Source organism: Rattus norvegicus, chromosome 8 (genome assembly GCF_021556685.1).
Source record: "Rattus norvegicus strain SHRSP/BbbUtx chromosome 8, alternate assembly SHRSP_T2T, whole genome shotgun sequence".
NCBI lineage: Eukaryota > Metazoa > Chordata > Mammalia > Rodentia > Muridae > Rattus > Rattus norvegicus.
In genome coordinates, this window is record NC_141541.1 from 86,368,304 (window position 1) to 86,392,500 (window position 24,197).

A 24,197-nucleotide genomic window follows, 5' to 3' on the forward strand; every position below is an offset into this window, starting at 1 on the left:
TTTAATTTGAAAGTGACGTAAACACTTAGTTGGTTGCCCCATGAGGGGAGGCAGGGAAGGAGGGAGGGAGGGACGTATGTACTTTTATGATTTTCTGATACCAGAGGATCAAGCAAACAAAATACTATTTCATCCCCATTTTGGCAATGAGCATCAGTGTTGGCGCCATTACTTGTCTCTTCTAGCATCCCAAGGGGTTCTGGAGCATCCTCTCTAGCAGCATGCTGGGTGCTCACCTCCCCACAACACTCTGTCTTGCATAAAGGCTTTGCAGAGAGGCAAAGTCAGTGTTAGATAATAGCAACAGAGCAGTCCTTCACTGAATAATTTCCAAATACTAATGACTGAGACAGTCTGTGTTATTTAGTCAAGACAAACTTGGTGAAATGGGTTCTGTCATTGGGGTGTGTGTGTGTGTGTGTGTGTATGAGCACGCACGGGATAGCATGAACAACATGCTAACCCAGGGCCTCAGTAAGAACTCTACCGCTGAACTGGAGTGTAGTGGTCAGAGGTTCACTACACTTGTGGCTTAGAAGACTGAAATGTCTGGTTTGTAGGTTAAGCCAGGCTAATAGTCTTCCGTTGCTTTGAGAAACACAGAGAAAACCCACTCAGATTCTTTGGGCCTGTAGTTTCACAGGGTTCTGTCCACTTTGTTTCTGGACCATCATGAGACAGCATTATGTATGGCTGGGCATGTGCTAGAGCAAAACTACTCACCTCGTGGCAGGCAGAAAGCAGATAGTGTGAGCAGGGAAGAGGACAGACATAGCCTTCAATGGTACTCTTCCTGAGCAGGGGTGAGGGGAGACACAGCCTTCAATGACACTCTTCCTGAGCAGGGATGAGGGAAGACACAGCCTTCAATGGCACTCTTCCTGTAGCCTACTTCATCCAGCTAGGCACCATATGCTAATAGCCCTTTCATCTATGAACTCACCACCAGATTCCCCTACTTTCTGTAGATGAGTTTAGAACACTCCTGACCCAATCACCTCTCTGACTCCCCCACCCCCACCCTGTCCATTGCTACATTCGGGAGTCAAGCCTTCACTATATGGATCTTTGGAGACTCTTCATATTTAAAGTAATTCAGACACACATGCCGAAGCTACCTGCCCCTCTAAAGCCTTCCTGAAGGTAGGTTGTGTCCTTATGGTTCTTGAGCAATTATAAATTTAAATCTGATATTATTTGAATTGAGTAACATAACGTAAAATTAATGTGCTCAGTTTCGCTTCTGAAAATGGACATCTGAGACTAGAACAAAGCTTCCTAAGTACCTTGAAATTCCAGCAGTGGCCCCGTGATGGCAGTATAAGACTAGCGAATATACCTGCAGCCTTCCAGGATCCTGAACTCACCTACGGCAAAGGCAAAAACCCCAGAATCCTGTGAGATGCAAAATCAGGTTGACAAAGTGCCTCATGCATCTGGGTTATTAACCTCAGAAACAAAGAAATGCAGCTCGCTTTCCAGACAGAGAAAACAGTTTCTTATGGGAAAACAAAGCATCTACTTGGTGAGAGCACCCTTTTCATAAGTATTGGACAGCAGCCAGCGGCAAACACAATAGCCCTGTCTACAAATGTTTTTCCCATTTCCTCTGCCCCCTGAAAGCAAGCATTTGAGAATAAATAGTTCAGTTCTCTTTTCCTGGTTGGCCCCTATGGCTGTAAACAAAGGGACAACTGGACTATAGAAATGTCACATATTTTTCTTGGCTGTGTATGACCTTATGAACCCCTGCCTGGGAATTACACTAACAGCCAAAAAACATGATTCAGTCAAGGTCCTCAAAGCGCTTTATGGAGAGTAATGAATGTACCTCCCCAACCCCAAACATACCAGGCCATAAGCATTTGCTGAGTTATAGCCAAGTTCAAAAGACACTCAGCACGAATTGGGTCTTTGTTGTGGTAGTGGTTTGGTTCTTTAGCCATTGGAACCATTTATTGATCAACAGAATTAGCTCCTGTAGGTTTTGCTCTTTTACTTCATGACTCTTGGTCATGGCTGACAGGATTAGAGGCAAATGCCTAACGCAGGAGAGGCACCTCAGAGCCACTGAGGGTCTGTGCTTTGAGAGTGTCAGCACGCTGGCACAGGTTACTGCTTCCAGCCACGGGGAGACATTAAGGAGAAAGCCCCAGGACTCCTGAGGCTGAGTCAGGATTGCCCAACTTTCCATATATTCTAAAGGGCTGACAAATATCCTACCCAATAAATTTGTAAGTTAGTGTAAACTTCAAGTGAGGCTCTGCTGCATGCGATCTCCTGATAAAGGTATCATTTTTATGGACAAAGTTCAATGGGGTACAAAAAATTATACCCCACAGAATCTTCCTTGCTATCAAAATGAATAGATTCTCTGGAATTCAAACCTACTTTGTGACCCCATTTTTCCTCTTGTTCTCCATAAACATGGAAATGATAACATGGGGCTGGCCTGATGACATCACTGAAGCAGGGAATGTTCATCTGGCCAGGTGCCCAGCATAAGGTGCTCAGTTAACATGAACCTGAGCCCTGCCTGTATCATCTCTATAAAGAAAAAGAAGCAGCCAGGAAAACATTCTCCTTGGAGTCTGGAGCAAGCAATGGCGACTATTCTTGAACAAGGCATGGGAACTGTGAGACCAAAGCCCTTTTCTGCAGAGAAAGGGTGTCCCTCATGTGCTTGAAACCAATGGGGCATATGAGAAAGTCCTAGGGGACCTAAGGCCCATTGCTAGAGGGTAGGAGTGCACAGTAAATATATCCCTCCTAGTAGCCCCTCCTGGTACTGGTCTCTCCAAGGGTGGAGAAAATGTTTACCCCATCAACTCATTATCCTGAAGACATAGAAGCCTGGTGAAGTCAGTGAAGTCAGTGGGGGTGGCAAACAGAAAACCTCTGCTAATGGGAAAGTCAAGGTGGATCCCAGGATGCAAGCCCCCACTCTCTTTTACCTGTGGGTATCTTGTACTCTGCACTCACAGCCTTATGGGCATCTGTGGAGTCTACAAGGAGAACCACCATCTCAAGGTCACATGACATTGCTATCTCCTGCTCTCATCATTCAGAGGAACTGGGTGCTGCCATGCTGCCAGTGTGTTTAGAGAAGACACGGCGTCAGAGTGTCCAGCAACAGCTATGAGTTGACAAAAAAGAAAGGATTGTGCTATATTTAATTAATATAATAATTAACAGAATCTATTGTATTGTGCCCCCAGCTAACAGATTGGGAGACTACCCTAGGCAGTTCCCACTGCACCAAGATGGCGGTACGGAAGAGCAGGCTCTGTCTGACGAGCATCATTTCGGCAGTAGCTGGAGCAGCCCTGGGTCTTTTGATCTTGTAGGAGTCCTGGGAAACCAACTTTGCAGGCTACCTGCCTGAAATGCCCAGGAGGCTGTATCTACTCTTTTCAGCTCTCTAGGCTTTATTAGATGGGTTGTTCAGGAAGGAATGGAGAATGCTGTGTCCTCGAAACTGTCAGATAGAACCAAAGCAGGCTTTTCCACAGTCTAGCTGCCATGGAGTTGTGTCCAAGATCAGTGGAGACCATAGAAGAGCTATTTCTTCAAAGCCTTCAGAACAGGGAAGCACTGAAATCCTTCAAAAGTCAAAAGTAAGATTATTGCGTGACCCAGCAAATCTAACTCAGCACATACACACACCCTCTAAGAATCAAAAGCATGGTCTCAAGATGTATTTATATAGAGCGACATCATTCACACTAGCCAGAGTTACGGTGACACAAATGTCCAACAACAGACCAATGGAGCAAAAAGGAAAGGTGGAATACTATGCACAGTGGAATATTGGGTAACTTTTAAAAAGAAGGAAATTCTGATAGGTTCTAAAACATGAATGAATTTTGAAGTCAGTGTTAAATATGCAGTCACAAAAGAACAAATACTGCATTGTCCTACTCATATGAAGTAAGGAGAGTAGTCAAATTCATAGAGACAGAAAGCGAATGGGAGTTGCCAGGGACTGTGGGAAGAAAGAACGGGAAGTTGTTTAATGAGTCTAGGATTTCAGTTCTGTGAGATGGAAATCGGTTGGACAACGTTATAAATGTACTTCACCCAGAGCTGTGCACTTAGCACAGTTGGTGAGGGTAGAAACGGCTAAAGTGATAAACTTAGGTTTTATATGTGTTCTACCAGTAAAAGATAAAAGTATATAGTTAAAATATTTTAAAGAAAAGAACGCAATGAACATATGAAACAGCACAAACTCACACAACATAAAGCAAAGGCTTAAGTGGGATTGATTTTCACAGCAAATCTTGTTTGCCAGTACAAAAACCACTGCTGGCTTTTATGCAGCAGAAGGGAAGGTCCCCACTTTAAAGCACAATGCCAATTGCTCTAAAATATCCATATCTTGGCCCTTGCCTTCTATTTTGTGGCCTATCTTGAGAAGGTCTCTAGAAATGTAATGTCTCCTAAATGTATTTATATCTATTTAAAGAGCCTCTTCCCACCGTTATTTATAATAAAGAAAATTAGAGCCAGGCATGATGGCACACTGACCTGTCAATCCCAGCACTCAGGAGACAGGTGAGGTTGACAGAAGCTTGGTTTACAAAGAGAGTTCCAGGACAGCCAGTGCTACACAGAGAAACCTTGTCTTGAAAAAAAATCAATAAATAAATAAAAGGAAGGAAAGAAAGAAAGGCAGAAAGAGAGGGAGGGAAGGAAAGAAGGAAGGAAGGAAAGAAGGAAGGAAGGAAGAGAAGGGAAGGAAGGAAGGAAGGAAGGAAGGAAGGAAGGAAGGGAAGGGAAGGGAAGGGAAGGGAAGGGAAGGGAAGGGAAGGGAAGGGAAGGGAAGGGAAGGGAAGGGAAGGGAGGAAAGCTAGATTACCCAAAGCTTAGTAAGAAATAAGTGAGGGTGGCAGATCCTGTCTCACACTAGGGCTGCTGGACAACAGTTCCCAGTTAGTGGACACTGTGGTTAGCAGTAATGCCAACCAAGTTCCCAAGTTGATTTCCGTATGGCGCTCGCTCTCTCTCCTCCGCCCCCACCCCTCAACAAGTTAGCAAGGCCACTACAACATTATGTTCTTAAGAATTTGCCATAAATCAGGAGGGTTGGGTTTTTGGTTTTTGTCTTGGGTTTTTGTTTTGTTTTGTTTTGTTTTTGTTTTGTTTTTTGTTTGGCTTGTGCTTGTTGGTTGTTTGGTTGGTTGATTGGTTGGTTGGATGAGTTGGTTGGTTGAATGGGTTGGTTGGGTTGGTTGGTTGGTTGGATGGATTGGTTGGTTGGTTGGGTTGGTTGGTTAGTTGGATGGGTTGGTTGGTTGGGTTGGTTGGTTGGGTTGGTTGGATGGGTTGGTTGGGTTGGTTGGTTGGGTTGGTTGGTTGGATGGTTGGTTGGTTGATTGGTTGATAACTTGTTCTACAGAGGACCTTCCTGCAAGTGTAGATGAGCAAGGCACCATGAAAGGCATACAGGAAAACTCAGTTTGTGGAGTCCTTCCGCTCCTCTGTTCCCTCCCCTTATCTGATAATCGACTTCTTTCTATGGAGTAACAGTTTCCTGTGACACTGCTTCCTGGGGATGCTGGATCATCTTGTTGATGTGACAGGATTAAGACACATCGAGGAGGTCAGTGACAGTACAAATATATTAGTGGTGTTTCAGCCTGTTCCCCACTGGACCTGCAGGGTAGCAAAGGCCTAAGGAAATATTTGAACATTTACAGTGCATAGAAGCCTCCACTGGATTTTCAGTTGGATTGTTACTTTTAAATTAGCCACAGACAATACATTGTCTTACTGTGTATACCAGGATGTGAAGTCTTTGAGAGTACGCGCTCACACGCGCGCGCGCGCACACACACACACACACACACACACACACTGCTAGTACCTGTGAACGTGACCTTATTTGGAAGCAGTTTGCAGGTATAACTAAGTTAAGGGCTCTAAATCCAATAGCTTCTGTCCACCAATGACAATTTTCCATCAGGGTTTGCTGTCCGTCAATGACTGCTGTCTGGTTGTTGTTGCTGCTGCTGCTGCTGCTGCTGCTGCTGCTGCTGCTGCTGCTGCTGCTACTGTTGTTGTTGTTGTTGTTGTTGTTGTTGTTGTTGTTGTTGTTGATATTGGAGACATACAGACATACAAAGAGGAAGGCCATGGAGGCCAAGATTGGAGTTAATGTTACAAGCTAAGGTGTATCTCTAGACACCACCAGAAATGAGAAGAATCCCGAGACTTCTTCCCAGTGACTTCAAGGGAATGTGCGTGCCAGTGCCTTGGTTTTCCACTGTTACTTTCCAACCAGGAGAGAATAACTTTCTGCTGTTTGAAGTCCCCTGGCTTATAGTATTGACACAGTCCAGAAAACCTGCAGCACACTGGTCACTGGCTCAAACAACTCTCTATTTCTAAGTTTACCACCTTGGGAGAAAACAGCAACTCATCTACTCTTGATTAACAGTCAGAAATACTTGACAGGTTCTGGAATTCCTGAATGGTATCACCAGACCCTCCCCACCACACACTGTTCTACAGGATGTTCGTGGGTAGTTCGCTACCAAGTTTTGCCACAGATGGGAAGAGTTCCTCCTGATGTCCTTTACTTACCCATACAATATTTAAATTAGGAAATGGTGGCTATAGTCACAGCATCTTGAATGATACCTAGCATACAGAAGATCGCAATAAATTTGGCTCAAAGGAGTGGCCACAGGATGGCTACAGTATGAAGTTGACACGCACCTGTTTCTCATGACCACAGAATCGCTCTTTAGTCAAAATAATCTAAAATCACTTTCATATTTTTGTGGTCAGAGAGAAAAGAGCAATTTCTGCACTTCCATTCTCTGCCTGTGCCAGCCTACATCACTTTACTGCAGAAACAGGTCCAAGGTGCTCAAAGCAAAGGCCTGTGCATAGCTCACAAGGCAGTAACACACTAGGCCATATCAGCTACCACCCCTGAGACCACAGCAATACCCCAGAGGACCACAGAGGCAGTGAAGATTAACCTTGACTATTTGAACTTTGTCAAAGGTCACCTGAGTATGGGACATAGTGTATTCCTAGATCCATACCAGGAGCATCGCTGTGTGATGCTGGGCATTGTTTATAGAGTAAGGTGGACAACCTGCAATCAAATACCCTCACAGGAAGGTTGCTCGAGGCCCATAGGCACAGGCTTTCCTCAGAGAGAACACAAAAGGCATTTATCTGACTCTGGTCAAATCCTAACATAGCTTCTGGTTTCTTAACCAAGGATGTTGTTGTGTTTTCTCACTTTTTACCAATATTTCTTTCAAAACTGATCATTGTCTCGGGAGTTTCGTCTTCCTTAAACCTCTCTGCTGTGAGAGACCTAAGACTTCCCACTAGTTAAAGCCGATTCCATCTCAGGTAGCATCATGTTCCTATGCTTTCCGCCTTTGGAATTGAGGAAGAACCTAAAAGCCACCTAAAAGCTGTCAGACTCGTAACAGTTCTGTCAGAGACCCCCTAACCCCAACAGGACCTACTGCCCAGCACACTCAGGCCACCAACCACCCGAGAGAAACCCGGAGTCTGGCTGGGATAGCATGTGCTGGTTGGACTCTGACCTCTCTGTCAGCCTAACCTCTCCTTCCCCTTGGCCTGTCTTCACTACCCTTTAGGGAATTTCCCCACAGATATAATGGGAGGCCAGCACGGGCTGTTTCCATTGTCCGTGGCATTGCCTTTGCCTGGAATTTTATCTCCTAATCGCCTGCACGCTCTCCTCAGTTTTCACAACTAAGATCAATGTCTCTTCCAAATTCCTTTCTTTGGCCTGAAAATATTACAGTGACTTGACCCCAGTAGGGTCTTCATCCTTTCCTGTACTCGTGTCTCTGTGCTTGGGTCCCACTGGACTCTTGCTGTCCCAGGAGCTCCCAAGTATGTCCCACCATTGCTCTTGCACTTTCTGCTCCTTGGCCCAGACACTCTTCTTATGCTGCAAGATTTAACTCAAATGACTTAAGAACGGGCCAACCAATAGAAGCTACTGTGAATCTCAGGGTTTCCAGACAGAACCTATCCCAGTAATGAAGAAGCTCAGAGATCATCTAGGTCTTAGGGCCGATGCCACATGCCCTCCTTTGCACTCCTCCTCTCGGGAGCAGAAACATCGTTGAGACACAAATCGTTGGCTTTGGAATCCTTTAAATGTAAATATGAATTATGATGGCGATAGTAAGAACCGAAGGGCATGGGGGAGAGACACAAGATGCTGTAAAGAATGAGTTGATAGGAGATGAAGAGGCAGCACAGTGGTTAAGCACATGTGCTGCTCTTACAGAGGCCCAGAGTTCGGTTTCCAGCACCCACAACAGGTAACTCACAATCACCTGTAACTCCAGCTCTGTGGGACCTAATACCCTTTTCTGGCTTCCAAGGACACAGCACACACATATACAAGTAACTGAAAGTAAAATGAAACATTTTAAAAATGAAATAATTAAGACTATTATGTCAAAGACTGTAATATCTAGAAAAGGAGAGGAAGCAGACATTGAACCCCAGGCTGGGTAGCAGCAGTTGATGATGGGCAACTATGACTATTTTTTCTTTTTTTCTTTTTTCTTTTTTCTTTTTTCTTTTTCCTTTTTTCTTCTTTCTTTTTTTCAGACCTGAGGACTGAACCCAGGGCCTTGTGCTTGCTAGGCAAGTGCTCTACCACTGAGCAAAATCCCCAACCCAACTGTGACTCTTGAAGACATTGGAAGCTGGTTTGTGACAAAGGGAAGATGTTGTGAGAGAGGTTTGGTCTTTGGATGGTGACAGGTATTTTGAAATTGCCTCAAAGGTCCACAGGTCCTCATTGCAGAAACCAGAGAGGCAGCATTGTTTTGAATATCCTATGGGTGCTGCTGACATTGGGGTGTGCCTGGTAGAGTCTAAGGTGACAGCAGAATATCCTAATGTAACCTTTAGCAAGGAGTTTATTTAACCAGCCCAGCCTTTGAATATTTTTGGATATCACGATGTGGAAAGTCATAGAGAAGAGGATGTCTCTCAGGTGGGACTATAGACAGTCCAATTGGCCTGGGAAGGTTTGAATCAATGGAGGAGAACAGATCTGACCTAGCCCTTGAGTAAAGTCAAATTTTAGTGTTAAAGAGGTCAGGAGAGATAAACACTCCAAAGAAAGTACGAGGCCATGTCAGCAATGCCAGGAAGCAGGGTCTAGATGCATAGGATGGGAAGGAGTTTGTCAGGGTTTTTTGTTTTGTTTTTCTGAAACAGGACTCACTATATAGCCCAGGGTGGTCTTGAGTTTGCACTCTTACTGCCTCTGCCTCCAGAGCGTTGGATTTACAAGTGGAAGGCAGAGGATTCTTGAAAGGACAAATACCTTCAATACCTGTCATTTTGCTGTCACACCAGTAGCATTTTGTTCATACAAGCATCCCTGTCAGACTAAGCCATAAGATTTAAGGAGAAGCCTGACTTGACTGGGTGAAACAGAAGGACAAGAGTAGACATAGAGCCCTGCCTATCTCTACCTGACAATCTCCTGAGTAAACAGAACTGAGGGAGGGATCACTGGCTACTTTTATTCTGCTTTCTGCCATGCTGAGGATTGAACCTAAGGATCGCATGTGTTCAACAAGTTCTTTGAGTTACAGCCACAGACCTCTTCGTGCTTTTAAAGGCCGGAGGATCTCAGGTCTCATTGTGTTGTTTAGGAAGACCTTCAACTTGAATCCTCCTGCCTCAACATTCTTAGTAGCTGGGACTGTAGATCTGTGCCAAAAACCTGGGGAGCTTTGTAAGACATGTTCATTCTTTGGTTTATATATTTGCCTCTGTCTCAGCACTGGTGAAGACAAAGTCATCTATCCTACTAACTAGCGGCTAATAAAAATGGCGTGTCCTGTGACTGCTGGGTATTGCATCTGGGTGTCTGTGCAAAATCCCACCCATGGGTGATTTGGGTGTCACCTTTTCTTCCTCCTCTTCTTCCTCTTCTTCCTCCTCCCTTTCCCTCTTCCTCCTTTTCCTTTTCATTCTTCTGTTCCTCTTCTTTCCCTTCCTGCAACAAGACAACTCCTCAGAGAACAAGGAATGGTAAAGTTGAGGCAATCAGAGGGCACTGTAGCAGCTTGCTATTTAAATTACATTACTTAATCGATTATGTAATCTTTATTGCTCCTGGGTAAAATTACGACATTTTAATGTAATGTTCAGATAAATTGAAACTTTACATGGTAGCTTACTAATACTTAATTTTAATGTTTTATGTGTACTAAGTTCTAAAAAAATTTTAAGAAAAAATGTAGTTAAATTAACATGAATGCTTAAGACTATAAACCTAAAAAAGGGGGAGGGGAAGACTATGGACCTATTCTATAATTCGGTTATTTAGTCCTTGCCTGTGCAAGCTCACATGTGCTGAATAGCCCGGCATCTTATTTTCTAGGGCGTGAGACTGTGGGATCATTTAAAGCCAGGGTTTAGACGCTAAGATGACCCTTCTTTCTCTGAGATAAGTAAAGGCATAGCCATCAAGATGGGAAACAGAAGGAGACAAGGCTAAAGGATGTTTTGAAGGTTAAGGCAACTAGAAGAGGTCATCACTTTAAGGATGCGAAAGTCTTTTACTTAGGGCAGCTGCTCTATGTATTTGACACATTTTGGTAAAATCACGCAAAGCATCCAAGTGATTATGTGAATAGAGAAGTCAGTGGGGGCTTCAAAGAGCTCTGAGTTTGCTGGTACTTTACTCAGGAGAAATAGCTTCCTCGATCTTTTTCCCGTACAAAATCTGTGGATCCACTGGGAGAAGGGAAGAGAAGCAGGGTCTGGAAGAACTTTCAGACACTGGGCTTCCTAAGGGAAGGCCACCTGTGTGCCTCAGACCTACGGGGAGGACCTGAGTGGTAAAGACGTGGGCACTGGTGACTGATGGGGGTGGCTAGAGACAAAAACTAATGCAGTTCTCTGGGGGATCACCAAAACCCTGTGTTGCTTTTGCAGTTTGAAGACTGTGTCCGGCTTAAGTTTTACCTTGGCTTCTCTCAATACGGACTGTGATTGAGACGTATAAACAAAACAAACCCTTCCTCCTTAAGTTGTTTTTGGTTATTGTTTTTATCAATCAGTAGAAAGTAAACCAAGACACTGGGTCATGGTCAGCCGTGCATGGGGAAAGAGTTGGAAGAGTCAGTGAAGGAGCAGGCAGACTTCTTGGGAAAGGTAACTTTCTGAGTTGCAAAGTGCTGAAACCATGGACAGAGGGACCCATGAGAGCAGAAGTACATGCCGGGGAAGAGGCAGGAGGCAAGTGGGAGCTAGGACAGTTGTTCTGGGGTCAAAGAATTGTTCATAAGGTCAATGCTTAGGGTGAGGATGGAGAGAAGGCGTGGCTACATTAGAATGGGGGTCCGACAAATTTTTATCTTCTTCGAGGCCATCACTGGGGGCTCGTTCAACATGAACTTCTGCACTCCGGCTCAATTTCCTTCAGTCAGAGAAGTAGGGAGTCAGTGTGTTGGTATGAGGTGACATCAAAATGCTAACATGAAATCGGCAAGCTATGTCACAGTCCACTCTTCTCCACCAAAGGCTCACCTCACTGATCCCACAGACAGTAAAGAGGTTTAAGCTGAGCTGGTAAGAAATTGAAGGACCCTGCAGGGAGCCCCCTCACTTGTTTGTTTTCATTTTGTTTGTGTGTGGCCTCCATTCACCCGCTCAATACCTCTAGGAAGTAGAGACTGACCTCTGGTTTCTCCTGGTGATGCCACTGTCCAAGGGGTCGTGCTTGAGTTAGAGCGAGGATTTGAATCCACATCTAACTTAAAGTGAGGAGGAAAGGTAACAGAAGAAAGGACATTCTGATAGAGACTGAACGTGAGGATGAGGTGAAGGAAAAGCAAGGTGAAGCATCCCATCCCCAAGCAGCTTAAGGCTGAGGCTCGACAGCTGACAGGAAACCCTTTAGGGAGCAGAAAAGGCTGACCTGATATAAACACTAGGCTGTCTGCAGTTTGAAGACTGTCAAGACCTCTGTGGAGATTTTACTGAGAAATGTCCCTTGTAGACGCGTATTTGGGTACTTGGTCCCTGGTTGGTGGCACTATTTGTAGAGGTTACAGAACCTTTAGAGAGTGGAACCTTGCTGGAGGAGGTCCATGACTGGGTGTAGGCATTAGGAGTGTATAGCCTTACCTCACATCCAGTTTGCTCTCTCAATGATCCCTATGTGATTCCCTATGTCCTTGCTGTTCCGGCTGCCGGCTGATATCCCTCTCCCACCATTCCGGACTTTCCCCCTTACCCTCTGGAACTATTACCGAGAATACACTCTTTCTATTAGTTGCTTAATCATAGCAAGAGAGAAGTATATAATACAGAAGTAAGCATAAATATCTTCCACACATACATACATACACACACACACACACACACACACACACACCTTTTCTTTTGTGTACACACAATGAACAAATAGCAACAATTCTTCAAAGCTCACTTGTTAGCACTTGCTCTTTTTTCCTTTGAAAATTCATTCTTTATTGAGCTTATAACTTGTATTCTCTCTCCCTCTATTTCTCCCCACCAACGTACGTGTGTGTGGGTGTGTACGCATGCGCACGCGCGCGCACAGTATTCAGAAGTATAAACTACTTTCAAATAGCTTCGTTTAATTTTTAAGGACCTATTTATTTCTACGTTATGTATACAAACATTTTGCCTGCACGTGTATCTGTGCACCACATACAGAAAGGGCCCACAGAGATCAGAACAGGGCATCAGATCTTCCAGAACTGGTGTTCCAGACAGCCGTGAGCTACCATGTGGATTCTGAGAAACAAATGCAAGTCTTCTGCTAATTAATGACCACTTAAGCTACAGTCACTGGAAAGGAGGGCACCTCATTTGAGAAATGCCTCCAAAAGACCCAGCTGTAAGGCATTTCCTAATTAGTGATTGGTGGCGAACACTCCAGCCCATTGTGGGTGGTGCCACTCCTGGGCAGGTGGTCCTAGGTTCTATAGGAAAGCAGGCTGAGCAAGCCAGGGGAAGCAAGCCAGTAAGCAGCACCCTCTATGGCCTCTGCATCAGCTCCTGCCTCCAGGTTCCTGCCCTGTGAGTTTCTGGTCTGGCTTCCTTCAGTGATGAAGTGTATGTGAAAGTGATGTGGAAGTGTAAGCCAAATAAACCCTTTCCTTCCCAACTTGCTTTTTGGTCACGGTGTTTCACCAAGGCAATAGAAACCCCGACTAAGACAAGTAGCAAGTGCTCTTAACCACTGAGCCATCTCTCCAGGTCCCCAGGCACACATTTACATACATTCTATAACCAGTTCAAATGTAGATATGGGCAGTACCAGGAGAGTGAAGCATAGTGCTGTTTGTCTGCTAGGAAGGACAAATAAAAGTACGCTTGTCTTAACATAAAACTTTGGCCTGGAGGGAGTGGGGCTGTGATCCGGATGTAAAGTGAATGAATGAATGAATGAATAAATAAATAAATAAGTAAATCAATCTTCAGGCTGGGAGAATTTATTGCAGCATTTAAAAAGTCATTCCATCCACTCTCCTAAGACTGAGAACTATTCAAGGCTTGGCCAGGTTTCATTCATGTCGCTTTTCATTACAGTTACTCATAGGAAGCAAAGCAGCTTAGCTTTAGCGATTATGAGCTTGTTTCCGCCTCTCATCACAATCCAGAAGTCGCTTCCTCCACCCCCTACACGACACTAAGGGACTTAATGCCTCTGATCCCTCCCCAGACTGCCTTTGTGAAAGATACATTTTCCCTAGATCTTACTGAGCATGTGCTCAATGAACGCAGCATGGAAGTCGTGCCAGGTGGACTTACTAGCTCCAAGTACTAAGCGGGGAGGCATTAAGCACAGTTGTTACTTTAAAACTTTAACCCTTCAAGTAAAAGGTTGGTTGGACACACCTGAGGATTTCTTTGTTTCCCACAAGGCTGATTTCACAGAGAGCATCCCCCTGAACTGTAAGGTGGGGATGAGATAGGGCAAGCCACCAAGGAGAAGCCCACACTTTAAATGGACACACAAGGATCGAATTGGAATATACATTTGGGAGCATTTTATATATGTGAGAATAGTGATTACCAAAATGATTTTTTTTTTATTTTATTTGCTTGTTTGTGTGTTAGTTTGTTTGGTGTGAGTGCTGTGTCTGCACATATACCTACATGCCAGAAGAGGGCATCTCATCCCTTTATAGATGGTCGTGAGCCACCATGTGGTTACTGGGAATCGAACTCAGGACTCTGGAAGAGCAGCCACTGTTCTTAACCACTGAGCTGTCTCTCCGATCCAATTATGGAAATAATTTAAAATAACTGTAGCTGAGAAGTTACTGTGGTGTCAACACACAGTATGACAATGGAGACTCTCAGGACCTGCTAGGGTCTGTCTCGAGGATGGAACTGGCCTGAAGAACTCCTGCCTTCATCAGTGCCTGTGTGACTAAGCACAGTGAGTGCAGAACCAGGACGGCTGGTGAGGACCTGCCATGTATCCACAAAGACTTAACATCTATATTTTGAAAAGAGCCATTTGTGAATATGGAGATCCTTAGCCTAGGATTAATACAATAACTACAGTGTAGGAATAATCTTCCCAAAATTTGGCTGTATTCATGGCCAATACCAAACTTGCCATATAATATATAAAATAGGACATGCAACTAGTACTTATTCACTGAGGAGCTAAGCCAAAGTTTGGGATATATATGATTTGAAGAAGACCATGCTTCATGGGTTCAGTTATTTGCATATTTGGTCCTAGTTTGTGGTACTGTCGGGGGGGTTAGGAGGCCTACCGTTGCTCAAGAAAGCACATCACTGGAGGAAGGTTTGAGAGTTAAAATCCTAACACCATCTTCAGTTAGCTTGTTCTCTCTCTCTCCCCTCTCCCTCCCTCCCTCCCTCTCCCCACTTCACTGCATTTTTAGATGTGAGTTCCCTTATTCCTTCTCCAGCTGCTATGCCTTCCAAGTGTTGTCAAGCCTCCTGGCCATGATAGGCTCTTATCGCGTTACCCAAAACAAACTGTCTTCCATGAGTTGCTTTGGTTATGGCTTTTAATCACAACAGATGAATGGCTAATATAAAGCTGGTTCCGGAGTCTAAGCTGTTGTGGTGAAAATGCTGATCATGTTGGAGTTTTCTAGAGGAACGTGAAAGGCTTTGGAACTTTGAACTAGACAGTGGTTGAACCCTGTTGGCATAGTTTAGTGGGCTCTTCTAGTAGGAGCCTATAAGATTCTTGTGCTCAGAGAAATGCAGAGGCCTGGGTCAATAGGTTTTAGCAGGAAGCAAAACTTTCAACAGTAACTCGTCAGTCTTGTGATATTTTAACAACAAACAAAAAAAAAAATTTGCACTTTCTGCCTGTGGCCTTAGATCTTGCCCAAGGCTAAATTAGCAAATAGGAGACTAATATCTTTGACAGAAGAAATTTCAAGGCAGCATAATATTGACTCTTTATCATAGTTATTACTAATTACTCTTTTTCAGGTCTACAACTTAAAAAAAAGAGCAAGTGGAGAGGAAAGAAATAAAAAAAAAATGTAAGTAGGTTGGAGAGAAAGTCAGCAGTAGGAAGCTTGTGTTATAGCCGAGGCAGGTCCTGGAGGAGAGGCTGTTGAGATTGATGCCTTTAAGGAGAGGGCACTGGCCTAAAGGGAAGGGTGTCCTCGGGGAAGGACCACACCCAGCTAAGCCTCCAACTTTGGAAAGAAAGCCTAAGGAGTTCTCTGATCCTTGAAAGCAACTGGAATCAAACACTACTGTTCATGTGGTTTAAAGGATCAGGCTCCATCCCTGGCCGGGGATGCAGGGTTGCCCATGTAGAACTGATGTAAGAGTGAAACGGTCGGGGTTGGGGATTTAGCTCAGTGGTAGAGCACTTGCCTAGGAAGCACAAGGCCCTGGGTTCGATCCTCAGCTCCGGGGGCGGGGGGAGAGTGAAACAGTCATGAATTCATCCTCCACTGTTTCAGAGATCATTTAAGACCAAAGACTGTGTTTTATGGGATTCCCTGGATGAAGGCCCTGAGTAGAAGCTCAGAGAGGCCATAGTACGTCATAAATGCGAAGCCTAGATTGCAAAGGAAGCCCCCAGGATGCTGGAGATGCCAGCACTGTGAGACAGCTGCTAGGAGAGCTGCATACAGGGAGGGGAACAAGCCCAAGGGAGATGTGTGTTGTAGAAAGCAAGACTGGGGATGTTTTATCATGGCAACAGAAAAGCCTCTAATACAGGGTAAGAATGAGATGAAGGGGCTGGAAAGATAGTTCAGTGGTTAAGATATCGGCTGCTCTTCCAGGGGACCTAGATTTGATTCCCAGCACTCACATGGTGGCTCACAGCCATCTAGTCACAGGGGATCTTGTGCCCTCTACTGGACTCCAAGGGCACCAAGAATGCATGTGGTACATGGACATACATACAGATAAGCTCTCAAATATATAAAATAAAAATAAGTCAACACTGTTTTAAAGAATGAAATTAAGATGTTAAATGGAAGAAGTTGGAATGACGTCTGATCTCCATCTTTTGACAAGGAAGAGAAAGCAAGACGGCATTTGTTATCACAGATGAATGTTTGTTGTGGCAACAGTGTTCTGAACAGGTAAAAGGCTAGAACAACCTAAAGGTTCATCAATGGGTGAATGAGGGAGCTGTGGTACATGTAGGCTTCATTGTGTAATGGTCAGCAGGCTGGACTGATAATGTGCTCAGTTCATATAATGGTTTATTATTCAGCTAGAACAAGAATAAAATAACACATCAGCATGAGTGAACCTTGAAAACATTATTCTAAATGAAAGACGCTGAACACAAAGTTTAGAGAACACATTAATCCATTGTTGAGAGCTTCTGGTGCCATTTTTAGGAACTTGGCATTTGTCTCTGGGTTCGGACAAGGAAGTAGGCTTAGATAAGAATGTCAGAAATAGTGACCATGGGGCTTTGTTCACTGTTTTACTTAGTTATTACCTTGTGTGATCTTTTTGCTACTACTTCACTTAATTACTATCCTGTGAAATCTCCTTCTTTACTACTTCTCTTGATTACTTTGTCTTTGATCTAAGAACTGACCATGTTTTTTGGATGTACCTAGAATGATATAAAAGCAGACTGGAGAGGAGTAAAGCTGTTTCAGCCTCAGAACAGGCTGGAGGCAATTGTCTAATTGTTTTCTTTTCTTTTTCAGTCTTCACTCCCTCTGACTGAGCTGGCTTGGTCAATCCATTGATATGAAATGTGTGGAAGAAGGAAGCAGAAGGATGATTGACAGTTTCAATAGCTGCAGAAAGAGGGAACAGGGAGTAGTTCACAGCAGGAGAAGTTCCAGGGTTTATTTTAGAATTCTATAGAACTGGCTACACAAAACTGTGAACAAACGAATACTACTGAATTGTTCATTTAAAGTTTGAATATTATGACTGACCTTAAACAAATGTGTATACTAGGAAAATTACAGTAAATCCCTGGCCCTTACTTATTGAAGGCCAGTGTCCCTTCAAACAACATCAACTTGGCAATGTAGACTGAGTGACTACTTACACTAAAGCAGAAAATAAAGTCTAATAAAGAACTTTCAATGACTTGTAAATTTTTCTCATGAGACATAAAAAATATAATTATATTTATTTATACATTAAAGTGGGGTTTTATTGCAAATGAAAAAGGACATGAAATCAGAATTATTCAGGAAGTTCGGAGTAGTATGTTCCCAGTGAGGTGTTCATAGCCTCCACGGCTCCCTACCTAAAGGTCTCTGCTTCCCTCACCACTGTGGTTCGAATAAGAATGACTCCCACCGGCTCATATATTTGAATGCTCTGTCCCTGGTTGTTGAATCTGTTTGGGAAGGATTAGGAGGTGTGGCCTTGTTAGAAGATATATGCTTTGAAGTTTCATCCCCTCCCCAAACACACTGTACAAGGATCTGAAATAACACATGGGCTTCTGAAAAAGCACCCACCATTTCATGACTTCTTTGGGTTTGGGTTGCACAAGAATCAGCCAAGGAACTTAATAAAACACAGCTTCCAGCTCAGATGATCTTACACTTCTGGAGCTCCTTGGTAATGTTGGTGCTGCTGAGTGGGACCATATCACATTCTTCAGGTACCTCAGGTTCAGTACTCTAGGGCCCTGTTTGATGGTTCAGTCCAAATTATACGGCCTCTGTATTGGTTTTGAATTACACTGTAGTTCCCTACTAGGTTGTCAACCTTATTACCCATCATAGCACAATCAGGACTTACCTAACCCTCGATAGTTTCTTATCTTTATAGCTTGACTTTTATGAAAAATAATATATTTGTTTTATACACTGATTTGAAAATCATTATAGAAATCTTATAACTAAGTAGCTAAACACTATTCCTAGGCAGATACATCTCCAATACATTGGACAAACCAAGATGACTTGACCACACATACTACAAACGTAACCAAAGAGTAGAGGGGCCTTGGTTCTTTAGACTGAGAAACCACAACTACAGCCAATATAGTAGTGTGTGTATGTGTGTGTATGTGTGTGTATGTGTGTGCATGTGTGTGTATCTGTGTGTATGTGTGTGTATGTGTGTGTGTGCATGTGTGTGTGTGTGTGTGTGTGTGTGTGCGCGCGCGCGCGCACGCGAGTGCGTGTGTATGCACTGGGGACTGAACCTAGAGCCTTGCGTATTGTAGGCAAGTTCTCTCCCACTGAGCTACAGCCCAACTCACCAGCATCTTTATCCTCAACTGTCTCCTCATTCCTAAGTTCCAAATTGCAAATTATAACTCATTAGTCAAGTGCCCCAGTGAACTGCAACCAGCGCTGATTTTTAATGAGACAGTGCAGAGAACAGAGTGAGAAAGATCTCGAGACCCTGTGTGCTTGTCTCGGTGTACACGGGGAGGCATCATACTATAAAATTCAAGTCATTTTGTGCATCTCCACAAAAAAAAACATCTTCTACCTGCTTATTAGTCTTCAAAGACAAGAGCAGCCTGCTTCAACACCACTTTCCATTAGGTAAGATCATTTGCCCGAAGAATCTAAAATGTCCAGTTGAAGCCTGTAGACGGCTTAGCCATCAGCCAGCATATTTGGGGGCTTCTCACCATGTCAGTATTTAGGACTAATAATTTACTTTGCTTCTCATTCCAAAGTGCCATCATTCATAGATTACAGAGTGCCCCACCAGACTGAAAACAGGCTAATTCTTGACTATTAATAATAAAAGGGAACACAGACTATAAAATTTGACAGCTGTAACTGACCTAAAAACTTCCTATTCTGGTGATTTTTCTATGTCTGTCTCAAAACCTAAGGTTGAACAAACACACAGCATGGCCATATTCTCTGTTTGCCTCTTCCCTCCTTGTGTACTCCACTTTGCTTCACAGGGACCCCCACTGAAGGAGAGCATGGCAGAGGATCTTCATCATGTCAGGTCTGCTAAATGCTAAGGGCCAAACAGTTGAGTTGTCTCGATCTGCAGTGGTCTGCTCCACTGTTGGTGAGCGACTCTTTAGCAAGGCCAAGTTAAATTTGACCCCAGACCACCCTGAGTTTGATCCAGTGGTCTGGGGGAGTGAGGTAGTTGTGATTGTTGACCCTATTCTAGAGGAAGGCCTCAACAGAGTTTTAGATTTTAATCCATGAGTACTGTGTCCCATTGAACATTCACTGTTTACGATGATGTGTGTTAAGCAAGGAGATCTAATCATGGTACTGGAGACCATGAAAGAAAGCTTTCAAGAATAGGAAAATTCATCCCATGTCACCTCAGAATCTAAATTTCACTCAGATCAGGTCAGAATGAGCTTCCCTAAATGACCAGAAGGTCTGTGCAGGAAGGTGTTTAGACAAAAGGAAAAGTTGTGTGCACATGTAGAAATCTTAACTGAAAATTCATGCAAATGATACTCCTACATCTGCTGGCATTTTCTCATATTCCCCTGCCTGAGAACACCATCAAGTAGAAATAATAATCATTTTGTGTATAGCACATACATTTCTTTTCAAAAATTGAACTGTTTCTTGTCTCTTAATTCTACTTCTTCCTATAGCAAATAAGAATAGCTTATCATAATATGAACTGTTAGCTATTCTCACTGTATGTCGTGGGATTCCCCTTCTTCTTCTCTGCACTTGAGAGAGAAGAGCAGAGGAAGGGCCATGTAAGTCAACGAAGCCTGTGGGCTCAGCTCAGGGGGCACGGTCGTCTCAGCTACCCAGTAAGCTATCATGGCTTTAACTCTACTTGTTAACGAGAGAGAGAGAGAGAGAGAGAGAGAGAGAGAGAGAGAGAGAGAGAGAGAGAGAGAGAGAGAGAGAAAGAGATCAAAAATTCTGTAAGTATTTTCAAACTATGGGCACTTTTCAAAAAATTAATTAAAAACTTTCAATTTGAAATAGATTTTTAAATACAATATATCCTAACACAAATCCATGCCCTTTCTTGTTCTTGTTAGGCTACAAACAGACGTCTAAAAATGTTATAATGATCACAAAATAAAATTAGATAAAATGAAGATAAACTAGAATAGGACAAAACAAACAGAAGAAGAAAAAGAAGAAACGCATGTAGTCACAGGGACACCCACATCCGTGCACAGAAATCCTATGAAAACAGAACCAGAAAGCGTATTATAAATGCAAAGAGTCTGTATGTAAAACAAAACAAAAATGACAGCGAAAACCTGACAAAGCACTAAGAGACACTTTTAATGGTCGTTACCAGAGCTGGTATTCACGTCCAGCAAGGAGACAAACTGGAAGTGTGGTTAGGGAAGTGTGGAGTCATTGCTCGTCAAGGAGAGAGCTGGGTCTGTGTCTCAGGTCCTTGAGGCCAGGCCCCAGCCCCACTCCCAGCTGTGCACAGCCTCACAGCTGGAAAGCACAGTTAGAGGGGATGCCGTACCTCTGAGATCTGGCTGCTGGAGCTTCTCTTTGTACGGACTGCTGGGGTCCTTTCAGCTGTTTACTAGACGGTCTACTGGTCTACCACCTACAAATAACCCCCAATCACTCTAAAATGTATTCCTGAAAACCAATCGCCCGCTCTTACTGAAAGTTCCACATTGTTGCAAACAAACAAAACCGACTGTCTTACTAATAGAGTGAAGGGACAGTGGCCAAGTTCCACTGAAATTCCAACTGTCCTGAGGCAGTCATAACTAAAGTGTTTCCATGCAAAGCTGAGGTTGGGGAAGGGAGGAAGTCTCCGCGGAGATAACCTCCAAAGTCAGAATAAAAAAAAAATACTTTCCTGATTTGTGGATTTCTTTACATGAAGTACTTTGAAACGCATGAGTTCCCACTTAATTGAAATGGCGGTTGTCACAGGAACACTACACTGTGCTAATAACATTGGAACATTTTGTTTTGAATATGTTTCTCTAGGGGAGAGGACGTTCAGTTTAACACATCTATTCTCTGCTTTAGACAGAGAAAAAAAGTATTTTGACATCCTTCCCCTGATTAAACCGCTTGCCTTTTATTTCACGTCACAAACACATAAATAAAAAAACCACCTAGTCAGGAACTGAGTCCTACCAGGTTGGTAGGAGAATAATCACACAATGGTAAACTATTGACTGTCCACCCAGTTTTGAGCCCTTTCCAGCATATCCTTTGAAAGGAGACACTGTCTTTCAGTAGAAACCAAAGCACCAGCTCCTCTTGGTCTTTTTAGGGGGCAGGATTGCTGACACACAGTCACAGCCGCGGGAGCCTGGGGGCCCTGGGTTGAGGAAACATCTGCTCAGTGTTTATGAGAACTCAGAGTAGCTGAGTTACTGAGTAGCCTAGAATTCCCTTGTTCAAGTTTTTTTACATGGGTGTAGGTAATATTAAGAGTTCAAATTCAGACAAACTAGTAAATAATATGAAGCAAACGCAGACGCAGAAGCAGTAACTAACGTGAAGTAGAAGACAGGAGCAAGGTAAGGCAATGGCGGAAGTCCAAGTAAGTGACAGACTTAAGCCACGAGACCATGACATTTCTTTCTTTTTTTTTTTTTGTTGTTTTCAGTTTTTTTTAAATTTATTTAATACTTAATAATAATTCTTTGGTTTCCGGGCAAACATCCCCCTCCCCCCTCCCCTTCCTTATGGGTGTTCCCCTCCCAACCCTCCCCCCATTGCCGCCCTCCCCGCAACAGTCTAGTTCACTGGGGGTTCAGTCTTAGCAGGACCCAGGGCTTCCCCTTCCACTGGTGCTCTTACTAGGATATTCATTGCTACCTATGAGGTCAGAGTCCAGGGTCAGTCCATGTATAGTCTTTAGGTAGGGGCTTAGTCCCTGGAAGCTCTGGTTGCTTGGCATTGTTGTACATATGGGGTCTCGAGCCCCTTCAAGCTCTTCCAGTTCTTTCTCTGATTCCTTCAACCGGGGTCCTATTCTCAGTTCAGTGGTTTGCTGCTGGCATTCGCCTCTGTATTTGCTGTATTCTGGCTGTGTCTCTCAGGAGCGATCTACATCCGGCTCCTGTCGGTCTGCACTTCTTTGCTTCATCCATCTTGTCTAATTGGGTGGCTGTATATGTATGGGCCACATGTGGGGCAGGCTCTGAATGGGAGTTCCTTCAGTCTCTGTTTTAATCTTTGCCTCTCTCTTCCCTGCCAAGGGTATTCTTGTTCCCCTTTTAGAGAAGGAGTGAAGCATTCACATTTTGATCATCCGTCTTGAGTTTCATTTGTTCTAGGCATCTAGGGTAATTCAAGCATTTGGGCTAATAGCCACTTATCAGTGAGTGCATACCATGTATGTCTTTCTGTGATTGGGTTAGCTCACTCAGGATGATATTTTCCAGTTCCAACCATTTGCCTATGAATTTCATAAAGTCGTTGTTTTTGATAGCTGAGTAATATTCCATTGTGTAGATGTACCACATTTTCTGTATCCATTCCTCTGTTGAAGGGCATCTGGGTTCTTTCCAGCTTCTGGCTATTATAAATAAGGCTGCGATGAACATAGTGGAGCACGTGTCTTTTTTTATATGTTGGGGCATCTTTTGGGTATATGCCCAAGAGAGGTATAGCTGGATCCTCAGGCAGTTCAATGTCCAATTTTCTGAGGAACCTCCAGACTGATTTCCAGAATGGTTGTACCAGTCTGCAATCCCACCAACAATGGAGGAGTGTTCCTCTTTCTCTGCATCCTCGCCAGCATCTGCTGTCCCCTGAGTTTTTGATCTTAGCCATTCTGACTGGTGTGAGGTGAAATCTCAGGGTTGTTTTGATTTGCATTTCCCTTATGACTAAAGATGTTGAACATTTCTTTAGGTGTTTCTCAGCCATTCGGCATTCCTCAGCTGTGAATTCTTTGTTTAGCTCTGAACCCCATTTTTTAATAGGGTTATTTGTCTCCCTGCGGTCTAACTTCTTGAGTTCTTTGTATATTTTGGATATAAGGCCTCTATCTGTTGTAGGATTGGTAAAGATCTTTTCCCAATCTGTTGGTTGCCGATTTGTCCTAACCACAGTGTCCTTTGCCTTACAGAAGCTTTGCAGTTTTATGAGATCCCATTTGTCGATTCTTGATCTTAGAGCATAAGCCATTGGTGTTTTGTTCAGGAAATTTTTTCCAGTGCCCATGTGTTCCAGATGCTTCCCTAGTTTTTCTTCTATTAGTTTGAGTGTATCAGGTTTGATGTGGAGGTCCTTGATCCACTTGGACTTAAGCTTTGTACAGGGTGATAAGCATGGATCAATCTGCATTCTTCTACATGTTGACCTCCAGTTGAACCAGCACCATTTGCTGAAAATGCTATCTTTTTTCCATTGGATGGTTTTGGCTCCTTTGTCAAAAATCAAGTGACCATAGGTGTGTGGGTTCATTTCTGGGTCTTCAATTCTATTCCATTGGTCTATCTGTCTGTCTCTGTACCAATACCATGCAGTTTTTATCACTATTGCTCTGTAATACTGCTTGAGTTCAGGGATAGTGATTCCCCCTGAAGTCCTTTTATTGTTGAGGATAGTTTTAGCTATCCTGGGTTTTTTTGTTATTCCAGATGAATTTGCAAATTGTTCTGTCTAACTCTTTGAAGAATTGGATTGGTATTTTGATGGGGATTGCATTGAATCTGTAGATCGCTTTTGGTAAAATGGCCATTTTTACTATATTAATCCTGCCAATCCATGAGCAGACCATGACATTTCTGAGGGATAACACAGCCGCCAAAACTAAATACA

The 24,197-nt window shown here is 43.6% G+C and overlaps 1 long non-coding RNA gene across 1 annotated transcript in view; it reads right to left on the reverse strand.

The window, feature by feature from the left end:
• Positions 1-1,919: 1,919 nt before the first annotated feature.
• The window catches only part of LOC148004257 (uncharacterized), a 62,242-nt gene continuing 39,964 nt past the window's right edge, over positions 1,920-24,197 (reverse strand). Inside the window, exons 2-5 of the long non-coding RNA XR_015627912.1 lie at positions 9,943-10,033; positions 5,870-6,035; positions 4,531-4,627; positions 1,920-3,602 (exon numbers count right to left, since the gene is read on the reverse strand). This is a non-coding gene — a long non-coding RNA (uncharacterized LOC148004257). The remainder of the gene's footprint in view (positions 3,603-4,530; positions 4,628-5,869; positions 6,036-9,942; positions 10,034-24,197) is intronic.